The sequence below is a fragment of the Oncorhynchus nerka genome, linkage group LG15, assembly GCF_034236695.1.
Source record: "Oncorhynchus nerka isolate Pitt River linkage group LG15, Oner_Uvic_2.0, whole genome shotgun sequence".
In the NCBI taxonomy this organism is placed as follows: domain Eukaryota; kingdom Metazoa; phylum Chordata; class Actinopteri; order Salmoniformes; family Salmonidae; genus Oncorhynchus; species Oncorhynchus nerka.
In genome coordinates this window covers 11,905,598-11,920,329 of record NC_088410.1, presented here as the reverse complement: position 1 = coordinate 11,920,329, position 14,732 = coordinate 11,905,598, and positions in this window count along the sequence as shown.

Below are 14,732 nucleotides of genomic sequence, written 5' to 3'. Positions count from 1 at the left end.
CTAGTGGTCGGTTCCAGATCTCTAAATAAAGCTTCAATAGAAAACACCTAGTGAAGAGGTTTCAAATCTCTAAATAAAGCTTCAATAGAAAACACCTAGTGAAGAGGTTTCAAATCTCTAAATAAAGCTTCAATAGAAAACACCTAGTGAAGAGGTTTCAAATCTCTAAATAAAGCTTCAATAGAAAACACCTAGTGAAGAGGTTTCAAATCTCTAAATAAAGCTTCAATAGAAAACACCTAGTGAAGAGGTTTCAGATCTCTAAATAAAGCTTCAATAGAAAACACCTAGCGAAGAGGTTTCAAATCTCTAAATAAAGCTTCAATAGAAAACACCTAGTGAAGAGGTTTCAAATCTCTAAATAAAGCTTCAATAGAAAACACCTAGTGAAGAGGTTTCAAATCTCTAAATAAAGCTTCAATAGAAAACACCTAGTGAAGAGGTTTCAAATCTCTAAATAAAAGTTCAATAAAAAACATTTAGTGAAGAGGTTCCAGATCTCTAAATAAAAGTTCAATAAAAAACAACTAGTGGTTGGTTTCAGATCTCTAAATAAAGGTTCAATAGAAAACACCTAGTGAAGAGTTTCCAGATCTCTAAATAAATATGAAATGCACTGGTTTAGAGGACACGTTGAAGGGGGTTGGTGCTCCTGATGGGTTATCTTATTTCATAGACTTTCCCATACCTAAAAAATAATATATTGACATTTTATGTTTAATTCAATTTCATTTAAATATATTCCAATGTAGATTTTTTTCCGTATGGGTTTATCAATTGATGTATGCTATAAAGTTGAATTGAGTAATATATGTTAGTGTTTTGATTATTATTATTTATTTTTACCTATGTACGCCTTTTTTCATGTTGAGAAGTACGTCGTAAGCCTTAGACAACTAAGCCTCGTAATGTTAATGAAAAACAGAAAAAACTCCTCTGAACTTCAAAATTCGTTTTTTTCACACTTTATATTTGACTGAAAACATCCTAAATGCAGCAAAAATGTCTCCTGAAGTGAGATTACACGAAGCATCATCAGCCATAGAGTTTACCATTGGTGGGGAGAAGGAGAGAGCGGTCCCAGCTAATGGTGGATCACGTACAGAGCTGGTAGAAGGAAGTCAAAATTGGAAAGTGTCGCAATAGCTTTTGATAAAGAATATCTTCAAGACTAGGCAACTGCATAATAAGTGGGATGCGCTGTTGAGCGCTACATCCTGAGGGATTTGTGCTGATTGTACGGAGATTGTGACAGTCGGTTAAATTGCGTCACTTGAGAAAGCAAAAACAAGATGTATGTCAGGAGAAGTGCAGTATTATCATAAGGGGACGTATATGTAACAGTGTAACTTTACATATACTTGGAATTAATGAGGAGGAATGCAGGGAAAAAGAGAGGCAGAGGAGGTCTAAAACAGAGGGAGGAAGATGGTGAGCTTGAGTCGGTTAAAAATGGCGGAAAAGAGGAGATGTTTTTTTAAAGAAGAATGGTAGAAAGTGTAAGCAGATGGAGCTGAAGACAGGATGAGAATTGGAAGTGAATGACGTTGACGTATCGGAGGTGTGGTGAAGTTCTCAGGCGCCTGAGGTTTGAACCGAGAGTCAGGATGAAGATGAGTCTATGACAGTAGGAGTGAAGTTTTTGGAGAAAGTGGACCCTTGCCTTTTTGCTGATCCATTTGTGGTTTCAGGCTGGGTGCCTCGAAATCGGTGAGGGTAACCAGAAGTGGTCTTGTGATAATTATTTATGTTTCTGCTGGTCAGAGGGAGAAGGCGCTCGGAGTTAAACGAACGGGGGGGCAAGAAATGGGAATTGTTTTGCTCTCAAGATAAGGGTGCCATTGAAAGGAGTGATTACTGGGGTAGCAGTAAATGTAAAGTTTACCAACTGAAGAGGAAGATTCCCGGTGTTTGTGATGCTCGTTGTTTGCTGCGAGGCAGACAGGGTGGCGAGAGTGGTGAAACAGAAGAGTCATTGTCTGTTCTTTTGAGTTTTGATGTTGTCTTTGTCCGACAAAGTAATGCTAGGATATATAAATTAATCTGTGCAAGCTTTTATACCGAATACATTATGTTGTTACAGGTGTCAAGCTTATGGGCATGTGGCAGAAGTGTGTAAGAGGGTTAGGTATGAGAAGTGTGCAGATGGGCATGAGACAAAGGAATGGGTAGCATTGGGGAAAGTAGTGGTATGTGTTAATTGTGTCCCCATGGGGCTGGGGATCAGAAATATCCCGTGCGAGAGAAATATGAATATTTTATTCATTTGTAGATTTGTTCGTGAGTGTAGTGTTAGATGGTAGGGTATTTGAAAATCTTATTTAAAAAATGTTTTTTTTTTAAATCAAGCAAAGTATAAAGGAGTTGTACACAAGTCTAGTAAGTTGAGGTAATGCAACATATTGCCAATCGCCGTTAATAAACCTCATCGAAGAAGAAGTTTACCATTGATCTATCGATACTCGACTGATCTGGTCTGTGTGTGATGACGGCATAGCATACATTGGAACCAAGCAAAGAATGAGCAGCTAACCCGTACTAGATCAGTCTTCCAACATAGTGGGAATCTCTACATTCAATCTCCAAAATACAGTTTAAAACTGATATCAGAACAACGTTTTCGAAGGAACATCAAGCGAAAGTCACGAGCTATACTTCTAGTTCAGGTTGGACAGAGACGCGCTGGCCTGTTATCTAGCTAGCTGGCCTTTCTACTGTACCTGGTAGGTAGCAAAGGTTACTAGCACTTCTACTGGAGCCATATCTACTTTGCAGATATGAAACAAACAATCATATCAGTCTAAAATATCACATTTCCAGTGTATGCTACAAAACCAACTTTATAAGAGGTTTTATAAATAGGTTCGTTTTGACTCAATTGAATGACGTACGGTAAGAATGCAATTCAATGCATGTAATGCGATGTAATTCACCAATACATTTCTTGCTATTCCAAAAAATATTGATATCTGGTTGTAAATCACAGCTGGACTGGTACATTGTTTGCGGCATCCATTCGGAATGCACCGTTTCAATTATTCTATATTTCAGACAAAAACTGATGAATGTAACTAAGGCTGGGAATATCAATACGATCAAACTAGCAATGATCACAAGGCAGTTATAATGTGGCTAATAAGCTAGTGTATCTATTTATTTAACAAGTTAAAAGCACGGAAGCTATCATTAGCTAGCTGCTGGGAGAATGTAATGTCATTGGAGGAGTGGGTGAGTGACCGATTTTTCCCCCTCATCGTTTTTCGGTGGCTACAACTAGATGCAGGTGTCATTTGGTTCGCTAGAAATACATTTGAATCGCTTTGCTAGCTAGCTATGCTGAACTTGAACGACTGCTATCCAGTTAGCATATCTCTAGCGGTCGTAGAAGTCATTCTGGCAATCTACTCCGATTTCAGAGCAGTCTGGTCTGTGTGCGCCTGATGCAGAATAGTTCAATGACATAGGAGTGGTTGTTGCATTTATCTCAAACCCTTACCTCCCCATTGAGATTGAGGAGGTGTCTGCCAAATTCCAGCAAGTATTTGCTTTACCAATCAGGGTTGACATGGAGATAATTGAATTGCAAAAGGACATAGAGTTGAAAGCAAGATCAAGAGACCGTGACTCTTGGGTTCTTGTAAACACTGAAAAGTTCCCCTCCCTGACTAGATCATAAATGAACAATTGTCCAGACAGAGGCTTGAGTTTGCGAATTGACGGTTTATTGAACCAACTTTACACAGGCTACTGTTTGGGCCGTAGCACACGCCAAATAGATGACAGATAACCCACAATCCAACCGTGACCTTCTCTTGTGAAGCCCAGATGTAAGAGAGAGAGAACAAAGGCTGAACCTGGTCTTAACTTCCAATGCCCAACCCCCCCTCCACGCCACTCCGCCAACCACCAGGATGCCCGGCATCAGAACATTCCAGGCATTCCCGTGATTGGCAGATAGCAGGTTGATTGACATGTCGGACCCCGCGAACACCGGGTACTGGTCAGTACAACACAACCACCTCCTAGCCTAGCACATAACACACAGCTGTCTGTGCGGGTCGCTACACAGCCCCCCACCACAAAGTCCCTCGTCCCCGAGGAACAAACAAAGTCTCTGAAGCGACCCGGAGGTCTCCTTTGCCTGCGTGGCCGTGATGGTCGCAGAGTGCCCCTCTGGGAACCAGGGGATGAAGGCAGGGATATGGGGGACAAGGAAGCGGGAACGGGTAATACAGTCCGTGGTTCTGGGGAACCACGCGGTGACACAGGGGGAGACAGGGGAGTGGGCTGTCTGGAGCCTTGTCTGCGGCACCTGAGGGTGGGTGCCTGGAGAATGTCATTGCCAGAGAGGGGAATTGTGGGGGTTCCTGGGGTTTGGGGAGAAGAGGCCCCTCTGTATGGGGCTAACCTGTCCCGGTGCAGTGCCACCTTTCTCCCCCTGGGAGGAAGCTGCACCCGGTACACAACCTCCCCTACCCTCTCCAGGACACTGCAGGGTCCCACCCAGTGACTGTCCAACTTGGGGCATCTGCCTTTTTTTCCTTAGGGGGCTGTAGACCCAGACCAGCTCCCCAGCCACAAAGTGCCTTCCCCGGGTGTGCACGTCATAGTTCCTTTTCTGCCTCACACCTGCATTCACCAGCTGCTCTCTGGCGAAGGTGTGGGCTGTCTCCAGGCGGTCCTGGAGTCTCCGGGCATACTCCGGCCCCGGAGGAACATGAGGGCTATCCAGGGGCCGACCAAACGCCATCTCCGCAGGGGTGCGGATCTCTCCCCAGCATGAGGAGGGCAGGCGTGCAGGAGGTGGAGTCTTGGACAGCGGAGCGGCATGCCATGAGGACCATAGGCAGGTGCTTGTCCCAGTCACGCTGGTGTTTGGAAGAGACGATGGCCAGCTGCTGTCCAAGCGTTTTGTTGAAGCGCTCCACAAGGCCATCACTTTGAGGATGGAGAGGAGTAGTGCGGGTCTTGTGCATACCCAGCCTCTCACACATGGTGGCGAACACACGGGACTCAAAGTTTCTGCCTTGGTCGCTGTGGATGGACTCTGCAGCTCCAAACCTGCTGAACATCCCCGCTGTCAGGGCGTCGACGATGGTCTCTGCCTCCTGGTCAGGCAGAGCATAGGCCTCGGGCCATTTTGTGAAATAGTCCATGGCCGTGAGCACCCAGCGGTTTCCACTGTCTGTAGTGGGGAACGGCCCAACTACATCCACTCCCACCCTCTCCATGGGAGCCCCCACTGGGAACTGTTGGAGCTGAGCATGAGAGCGGCCTGGGGGCCCTTTCTCGCTGTGCAGTTGTCACAGCGGCGACAAAAGTCCTCCACATCCCTCTTGTGCTGCCCCCAGTAGAAGCCCTGACGGAGACGGCGCAGTGTTTTTGTGACCCCAAAGTGTCCAGTCCCCACCCCCATGAGTACTCTGGAGCACAGCCTCCCGCAATGATTTTGGGACCACCACCTGCCACCTCTCCTCTCCCGTAGCTGACTCCTTCCATGCCCGCTGTAGCACGCCATCAGCCAGCCGCAGTCTCTCAAACTTCGACCACAACCCTTTGGTCGCGAGTGAGAGCGCTGTCACCTCTTCCCATGGTGGCCTCACCTGCGCCTCTACCCACTGTAGCACTGGCTGTAGGTCTGTGTCCCGTCCCTGCTGCTGCCGCCATTCAGCCACGTCGACAGTCTGCAGCTCACAGCAGACAGGCCCGCTCGCCCGACACACTGTGGCACAGACACCCTCCTCTGCCCGCAGCTCTCTCCCCGTCCCTCTCTCCGTTCACAGTGGCAGCAGCCGTCTGCAGTACAGGGCCGACGGGACATGGCGTCGGCGTTGGAGTGGCGTGCCCCTGCCCTGTGCACCACCGTGAAGTCATACGGCTGAAGCTCCTCCAACCAGCGTGCCACCTGCCCCTCTGGCTCTCTGAAAGACATGAGCCACTGGAGAGCAGAGTGGTCAGTCCTTACAGTAAAGGGCAGACCACCCAGGTAGTACTTGAAGTGTTTGACGGAAGCCACAACAGCCAAGAGCTCCCGCCGGGTGACACAGTAGCGGCGCTCATGTTTGTCAAATGTTTTGCTGAAGTACGCCACCACTCTCTCCCCTCTGGCCCCACCTGGGCCAGCACCCCACCCATGCCCACATTGCTCGCGTCTGTGTCCAGGGTAAAGGGCAAGGTGAGGTCAGGGGGCGAGCACGGGGCCTCGATCAGTGCACGTTTGAGGGTGTTGAACGCCTCCTCACACTCCACTGTCTAAGTGAAAGCCTTGTCCTTCGGCAGCAGGCGGTTCAGTGGAGCAGCAACGCTTGAGAAGCCCCGTACAAACCTCCTGTAGTACGAGGCCAGGCCCAGGAAGCTCTTCAGCTGACGCTGGTCGGTGGGGGTGGGCCAGTCTCTGACAGCCCCTACCTTGTCCTCCATGGTGCTGATCCCCTCCTTCCCCACTCGGTGGCCCAAGAAGGACACCTCTCTCCTCATGAAGTGGCACTTCTCGGGGTGGAGCTTCAGACCTGCGGCAGCCACCCTCTCCAGCACACGCCGTAGCGCCCCCAGGGCTGACTGGAAGGAGCTGCCATGGGCCAGGATGTCATCGAGGTATACCAGACACTGCTGTCGGGGGATGCCATCCAGCACCCTGTCCATCAAACGCTCAAAAGTAGCTGGAGCGTTGCACAGGCCAAAGCACAGGACCTTGAACTGCCAGTGTCCTCTGTTAGTGGAGAACGCAGTTTTGGCTCTGGCCTCTGGGGAGAGGGGCACCTGCCAGTAGCCACTGCGGAGGTCTAGTGAGGAGAACCAGGAGGACCCCTAACCAGGTCCAGCGACTCATCGATACGTGGTATGGGGTATGAGTCCTTCCTGGTTACCTCATTCAGCCGCCTGTAGTCCGCACAGAACCTCAGCTTGCCCCCTTCTTCGGAACCATGACGACTGGCGCCGCCCAGGGGCTGTCTGAGGGCTCAATGAAGTCTGCCCGCTGCATCTCCAACACAGCCTTGTCTGCCGCCTCCTGGCGTGCCAGCGGGATACGGCGGGGACGCATCTTGATGGGTCGAGCATCACCTGTGTCGATCTCATGCTGCACCAGAAGAGTCTGACCCACCTCTTCCTCACTCAACGCAAAGCTGTCTCTGAATTCAAACAGCAACTGCCACAACCGTTCCTGCTGCTCAGGGTCAAGACCAACACAGTTCCTCCCCCATATCTCCCTCACTGCAGACAGTGTCCTCTCCTCTCCCATCTGGGGTAGCTGGGCTGGGGGTGCGGCCCGGGCTCACAGAGGGCTGTGTCATGGAGGTAGCTGGGGGAATGTAACACACCGCCGTAGGTGACAGGGGGACTGGGGAAAAGTCACACACAGCTGTGGGGGAGGGGGCGCAGCCATGAGTCTCTGCTACTTTAACTGTTGGAGTAAAGGGTTTGTTGGGTTGAGTGAATGTGACATTAGGGGGGGCCATGGTGACTTCCGTCCCTCCCTGGAAGCTCAGTGTGCCCCTATTTAGGTCTAACTGGCAGCCTGTGCTCCTAAGAAAGTCCAACCCCAGGATACAAGGGTCCTGCACAGCCGCCACCCACACAGGATGACGCACAGTCCTGCCCCCTACTGTCAGAGTCATTATTCCCTTCCCTTTCATGGGTGCCAGCTCACCTGTGACTGTGCGGAGCTGCACAGTTGTAGGCTCACACTGAGTCCAACCTGGCACAATATCTGGCCTCACCAGGGTTACTGTGGACCCAGTGTCCACCAGGGCGGAGCAGGGCACCCCCTCCACAGTGACAGGGACATGACAAAAGTCCCCAACACAGGTCCGGCCCACCACAACAACAGGCTCCCTCCGCTTGCCCTCGTCTGCTTCTGGGGGAAGTGGAGCCTTGCTTCCCCGTCTGTGCCGGTGGGCTCCTCCTGAAGATGATGGTGGTTGGGATAGAAAGCCAGGGGTCCGCACTACCCGGTCTATGCGGACCCCGAGCCGTTTCCCTGAGCTCTGGGGGACATGGGGCAATCTCGGCGCAGATGGCCTGGCTGGCCACAACCCCAGCAGACCCTGGGACCAGGGCTTGTGTTTCGTGCCGCCTGTAGCGACACAGCCCGAATGAGTTCTGTCATTTCGGCCACCCAAGCAGGCTTTTCCGGCTCCGGGCTGCTCTGCCCCCAGCTCGCACAGAGGGTGTGTCTCCCTGCACCCCCACCAAAGCCCCAGCTGAAGCCCCAGCCCACACCAGCTCCCTCTCCAAAGCCATCTCCAAGGCGGTCTGCAATGACTCAGGATGAGCCAGCTGGGTCTGTATGCGCAGCTCCGTAGGGGAGAGCGCCTGTATGAACTGGTCCCGTGCTAGCTCGCTCTGCACGGAGGGGGGCATGTGAGCATATGCCCGCCGAGAGAGGCTCTCAATGTCATTAGCTAGCACCCGTAGAGGCTCTCCAGGCTGCCTGCGTCTATTCCTCAGTTCGGAGCGCAGTAGCCCGGGCTGTACACACTGTCCATAGCGCCCCCTCAGTGCTCCCACTAGAGCACCATAATCATGCCTGTCCTCGGGGCTAATCAATATCAAACAGGACAGAGCTTCATCCGTGAGGCATAAAGCCAACTGCAGTGCCCTTTCTTCATCCGACCACCCCCTAAAATGAGCTAACAGTTCAAACTGAGCATGAAAAGCTTCCCAATCCGCCTTACCGGAATACTTCGGGGTCTTAACAGATACGGACGTAGCCGGGAACTGGGCGCCGCCATGTTTGTTTACATCCTGAGCCCCAGATTCCTCGTCACGCCGCGTCGACGTCGCCACTTCGGTCCGCCCACCAGAATCCGCGCGAAATACACTCGACGAAGCACTCATGCCCGCTTCAGCCACCATCACTCTAACGTCCTCCCTCAAGCGGCCTCTGCGCTCCGACGCCCTGGCGATCTCCTCAGACAGAACCCCGACGTCCATTCACACGCACCTCCTTGGCCATAATCGTCCCCTACCTCCACCTTCACTTTCGGATTCCCTCGAAGCATTTTCAATCCCGTTCTCACCTACGGTAGCTAGCCACATAAGTCAGCTAGCTAGCTGGCTAACTTGTATCAACGTTTTTACTTCTGACACCAATGTAATGACCTGACTAGATCATAAATGAACAATTGTCCAGACAGAGGCTTGAGTTTGCGAATTGACGGTTTATTGAACCAACTTTACACAGGCTACTGTTTGGGCCGTAGCACACGCCAAATAGATGACAGATAACCCACAATCCAACCGTGACCTTCTCTTGTGAAGCCCAGATGTAAGAGAGAGAGAACAAAGGCTGAACCTGGTCTTAACTTCCAATGCCCAACCCCCCCTCCACGCCACTCCGCCAACCACCAGGATGCCCGGCATCAGAACATTCCAGGCATTCCCGTGATTGGCAGATAGCAGGTTGATTGACATGTCGGACCCCGCGAACACCGGGTACTGGTCAGTACAACACAACCACCTCCTAGCCTAGCACATAACACACAGCTGTCTGTGCGGGTCGCTACAATAGGTTCGTTTTGACTCAATTGAATGACGTACGGTAAGAATGCAATTCAATGCATGTAATGCGATGTAATTCACCAATACATTTCTTGCTATTCCAAAAAATATTGATATCTGGTTGTAAATCACAGCTGGACTGGTACATTGTTTGCGGCATCCATTCGGAATGCACCGTTTCAATTATTCTATATTTCAGACAAAAACTGATGAATGTAACTAAGGCTGGGAATATCAATACGATCAAACTAGCAATGATCACAAGGCAGTTATAATGTGGCTAATAAGCTAGTGTATCTATTTATTTAACAAGTTAAAAGCACGGAAGCTATCATTAGCTAGCTGCTGGGAGAATGTAATGTCATTGGAGGAGTGGGTGAGTGACCGATTTTTCCCCCTCATCGTTTTTCGGTGGCTACAACTAGATGCAGGTGTCATTTGGTTCGCTAGAAATACATTTGAATCGCTTTGCTAGCTAGCTATGCTGAACTTGAACGACTGCTATCCAGTTAGCATATCTCTAGCGGTCGTAGAAGTCATTCTGGCAATCTACTCCGATTTCAGAGCAGTCTGGTCTGTGTGCGCCTGATGCAGAATAGTTCAATGACATAGGAGTGGTTGTTGCATTTATCTCAAACCCTTACCTCCCCATTGAGATTGAGGAGGTGTCTGCCAAATTCCAGCAAGTATTTGCTTTACCAATCAGGGTTGACATGGAGATAATTGAATTGCAAAAGGACATAGAGTTGAAAGCAAGATCAAGAGACCGTGACTCTTGGGTTCTTGTAAACACTGAAAAGTTCCCCTCCCGTGACTCTTTGGTTCTTGTAAACACTGAAAAGTTGCCCTCCCGTGACTCTTGGGTTCTTGTAAACACTGAAAAGTTCCCCTCCCGTGACTCTTGGGTTCTTGTAAACACTGAAAAGTTCCCCCTCCCGTGACTCTTGGGTTCCTGTAAACACTGAAAAGTTGCCCTCCCGTGACTCTTGGGTTCTTGTAAACACTGAAAAGTTTCCCCTCCTTTCATCCTGTGCACTTAAGGCGAAGGCCTACTTTGGATCAACATATCTCTGTGAGATGGCCTTTTCACAGATGAAAATGATTAAGTCAAAGAACAGGTCTTGTCTAACTAGACGTCTCACACAGTGTCTGACTTGCTGTGTCAAACATATGAGCCAGGGGGGGGGGGATCTCATCCACAGCCATCAGTGAGTGGGTATTGCCAGTTTGAAATCTGTTGTAGGCTCTATTGTTTACAAAGGGATATGATCTGTGTTGTATGTTGTTCAAAAATGGAAAGTGAAACAGAACTGTACATGATTGGCTTAGGCCTGTAATTGACTGATTATTGAGGTTATATGTGATTGGTAGTAGGCCTGTAATTGACTGATTATTGAGGTTATATATGAATGGTAGTAGGCCTGTAATTGACTGATTATTGAGGTTATATGTGAATGGTAGTAGGCCTGTAATTGACTGATTATTGAGGTTATATATGAATGGTAGTAGGCCTGTAATTGACTGATTATTGAGGTTATATGGATTATTGAGGTTATATATGAATGGTAGTAGGCCTGTAATTGACTGATTATTTAGGTAATGAATGTTAGTCGGGCTGTGATTTGTGTGAAAATATTTTTGAACAATTGAATGATGTGACTGTTGTCCTAATATTTTGAATGCTAGTTGCACTTGAATTGTCATTTTGAAGTGTCTTGAAATATGATGTTTAAAAAGGGAAAGTGAAACAGAACTGTACATGATTGGCTTAGGCCTGTAATTGACTGATTACTGAGGTTATATATGATTGGCTTAGGCCTGTAATTGACTGATTACTGAGGTTATATATGATTGGCTTAGGCCTGTAATTTACTGATTATTGAGGTTATATGTGATTGGCTTAGGCCTGTAATTTACTGATTATTGAGGTTATATATGATTGGCTTAGGCCTGTAATTTACTGATTACTGAGGTTATATATGATTAGCTTAGGCCTGTAATTTACTGATTATTGAGGTTATATATGATTGGCTTAGGCCTGTAATTTACTGATTATTGAGGTTATATATGATTGGCTTAGGCCTGTAATTGACTGATTACTGAGGTTATATATGATTGGCTTAGGCCTGTAATTTACTGATTATTGAGGTTATATATGATTGGCTTAGGCCTGTAATTTACTGATTATTGAGGTTATATGATTGGCTTAGGCCTGTAATTGACTGATTAGAGGTTATATATGATTGGCTTAGGCCTGTAATTTACTGATTATTGAGGTTATATATGATTGGCTTAGGCCTGTAATTGACTGATTATTGAGGTTATATATGATTGGCTTAGGCCTGTAATTGACTGATTATTGAGGTTATATATGATTAGCTTAGGCCTGTAATTGACTGATTACTGAGGTTATATATGATTGGCTTAGGCCTGTAATTGACTGATTACGGAGGTTATATATGATTGGCTTAGGCCTGTAATTGACTGATTATTGAGGTTATATATGATTGGCTTAGGCCTGTAATTGACTGATTATTGAGGTTATATATGATTGGCTTAGGCCTGTAATTGACTGATTACTGAGGTTATATATGATTGGCTTAGGCCTGTAATTGACTGATTATTGAGGTTATATATGATTAGCTTAGGCCTGTAATTGACTGATTATTGAGGTTATATATGATTGGCTTAGGCCTGTAATTGACTGATTATTGAGGTTATATATGATTGGCTTAGGCCTGTAATTGACTGATTATTGAGGTTATATATGATTGGCTTAGGCCTGTAATTGACTGATTATTGAGGTTATATATGATTGGCTTAGGCCTGTAATTGACTGATTATTGAGGTTATATATGAATGGTAATAGGCCTGTAATTGACTGATTATTGAGGTTATATATGATTGGCTTAGGCCTGTAATTGACTGATTATTGAGGTTATATATGATTGGCTTAGGCCTGTAATTGACTGATTATTGAGGTTATATATGAATTGAATATATGCTTAGGCCTGTAATTGACTGATTATTGAGGTTATATATGAATGGACTGAATATATGAGCAATAGGCCTGTAATTGACTGATTATTGAGGTTATATATGAATGACTGATTATTGAATATATGATTGCTTAGGCCTGTAATTGACTGATTATTGAGGTTATATATGATTGGTGAATGGTAATAGGCCTGTAATTGACTGATTATTGAGGTTATATATGAATGGTAGTAGGCCTGTAATTGACTGATTATTGAGGTTATATATGATTGGCTTAGGCCTGTAATTGACTGATTATTGAGGTTATATATGAATGGTGAATGAGCAATAGGCCTGTAATTGACTGATTATTGAGGTTATATATGAATGGTGAATGAGCAATAGGCCTGTAATTGACTGATTATTGAGGTTATATATGAATGGTAATAGGCCTGTAATTGACTGATTATTGAGGTTATATATGAATGGTGAATGAGCAATAGGCCTGTAATTGACTGATTATTGAGGTTATATATGAATGGTGAATGAGCAATAGGCCTGTAATTGACTGATTATTGAGGTTATATATGAATGGTGAATGAGCAATAGGCCTGTAATTGACTGATTATTGAGGTTATATATGAATGGTGAATGAGCAATAGGCCTGTAATTGACTGATTATTGAGGTTATATATGAATGGTGAATGAGTAATAGGCCTGTAATTGACTGATTATTGAGGTTATATATGAATGGTGAATGAGCAATAGGCCTGTAATTGACTGATTATTGAGGTTATATTTGAATGGTGAATGAGCAATAGGCCTGCAATTGACTGATTATTGAGGTTATATATGAATGGTGAATGAGCAATAGGCCTGTAATTGACTGATTATTGAGGTTATATATGAATGGTAATAGGCCTGTAATTGACTGATTATTGAGGTTATATATGAATGGTAGTAGGCCTGTAATTGACTGATTATTGAGGTTATATATGAATGGTAATAGGCCTGTAATTGACTGATTATTGAGGTTATATATGAATGGTGAATGAGCAATAGGCCTGTAATTGACTGATTATTGAGGTTATATATGAATGGTGAATGAGCAATAGGCCTGTAATTGACTGATTATTGAGGTTATATATGAATGGTGAATGAGCAATAGGCCTGTAATTGAATGAGCTGATTATTGAGGTTATATTATGAATGGTGAATGGTGAATGAGCAATAATGGTGAATGAGGCCTGTATTGATTGAATGATTATTGAGGTTATATATGAATGGTGAGATGAATTATTGAGGTTATATATGAATGGTGAATGCTAGGCCTGTAATTGACTGATTATTGAGGTTATATATGAATGGTGAATGAGCAATAGGCCTGTAATTGACTGATTATTGAGGTTATATATGAATGGTGAATGACCAATAGGCCTGTAATTGACTGATTATTGAGGTTATATATGAATGGTGAATGAGTAATAGGCCTGTAATTGACTGATTATTGAGGTTATATTTGAATGGTGAATGAGCAATAGGCCTGTAATTGACTGATTATTGAGGTTATATATGAATGGTGAATGAGCAATAGGCCTGTAATTGACTGATTATTGAGGTTATATATGAATGGTGAATGAGCAATAGGCCTGTAATTGACTGATTATTGAGGTTATATATGAATGGTGAATGAGTAATAGGCCTGTAATTGACTGATTATTGAGGTTATATATGATTTTCTTAGGTCTGTAATTGACTGATTATTGAGGTTATATATGAATGGTGAATGAGCAATAGGCCTGTAATTGACTGATTATTGAGGTTATATATGAATGGTGAATGAGTAATAGGCCTGTAATTGACTGATTATTGAGGTTATATATGATTTTCTTAGGTCTGTAATTGACTGATTATTGAGGTTATATATGAATGGTGAATGAGCAATAGGCCTGTAATTGACTGATTATTGAGGTTATATTTGAATGGTGAATGAGCAATAGGCCTGTAATTGACTGATTATTGAGGTTATATATGAATGGTGAATGAGTAATAGGCCTGTAATTGACTGATTATTGAGGTTATATATGAATGGTGAATGAGCAATAGGCCTGTAATTGACTGATTATTGAGGTTATATATGAATGGTGAATGAGTAATAGGCCTGTGGAAATATTGAACAATGTAATATGACTGTTATAAAATGTTGAATGATAGTTGCCCTTCTGATTATACTATTTGTATAATTAAATGAATAC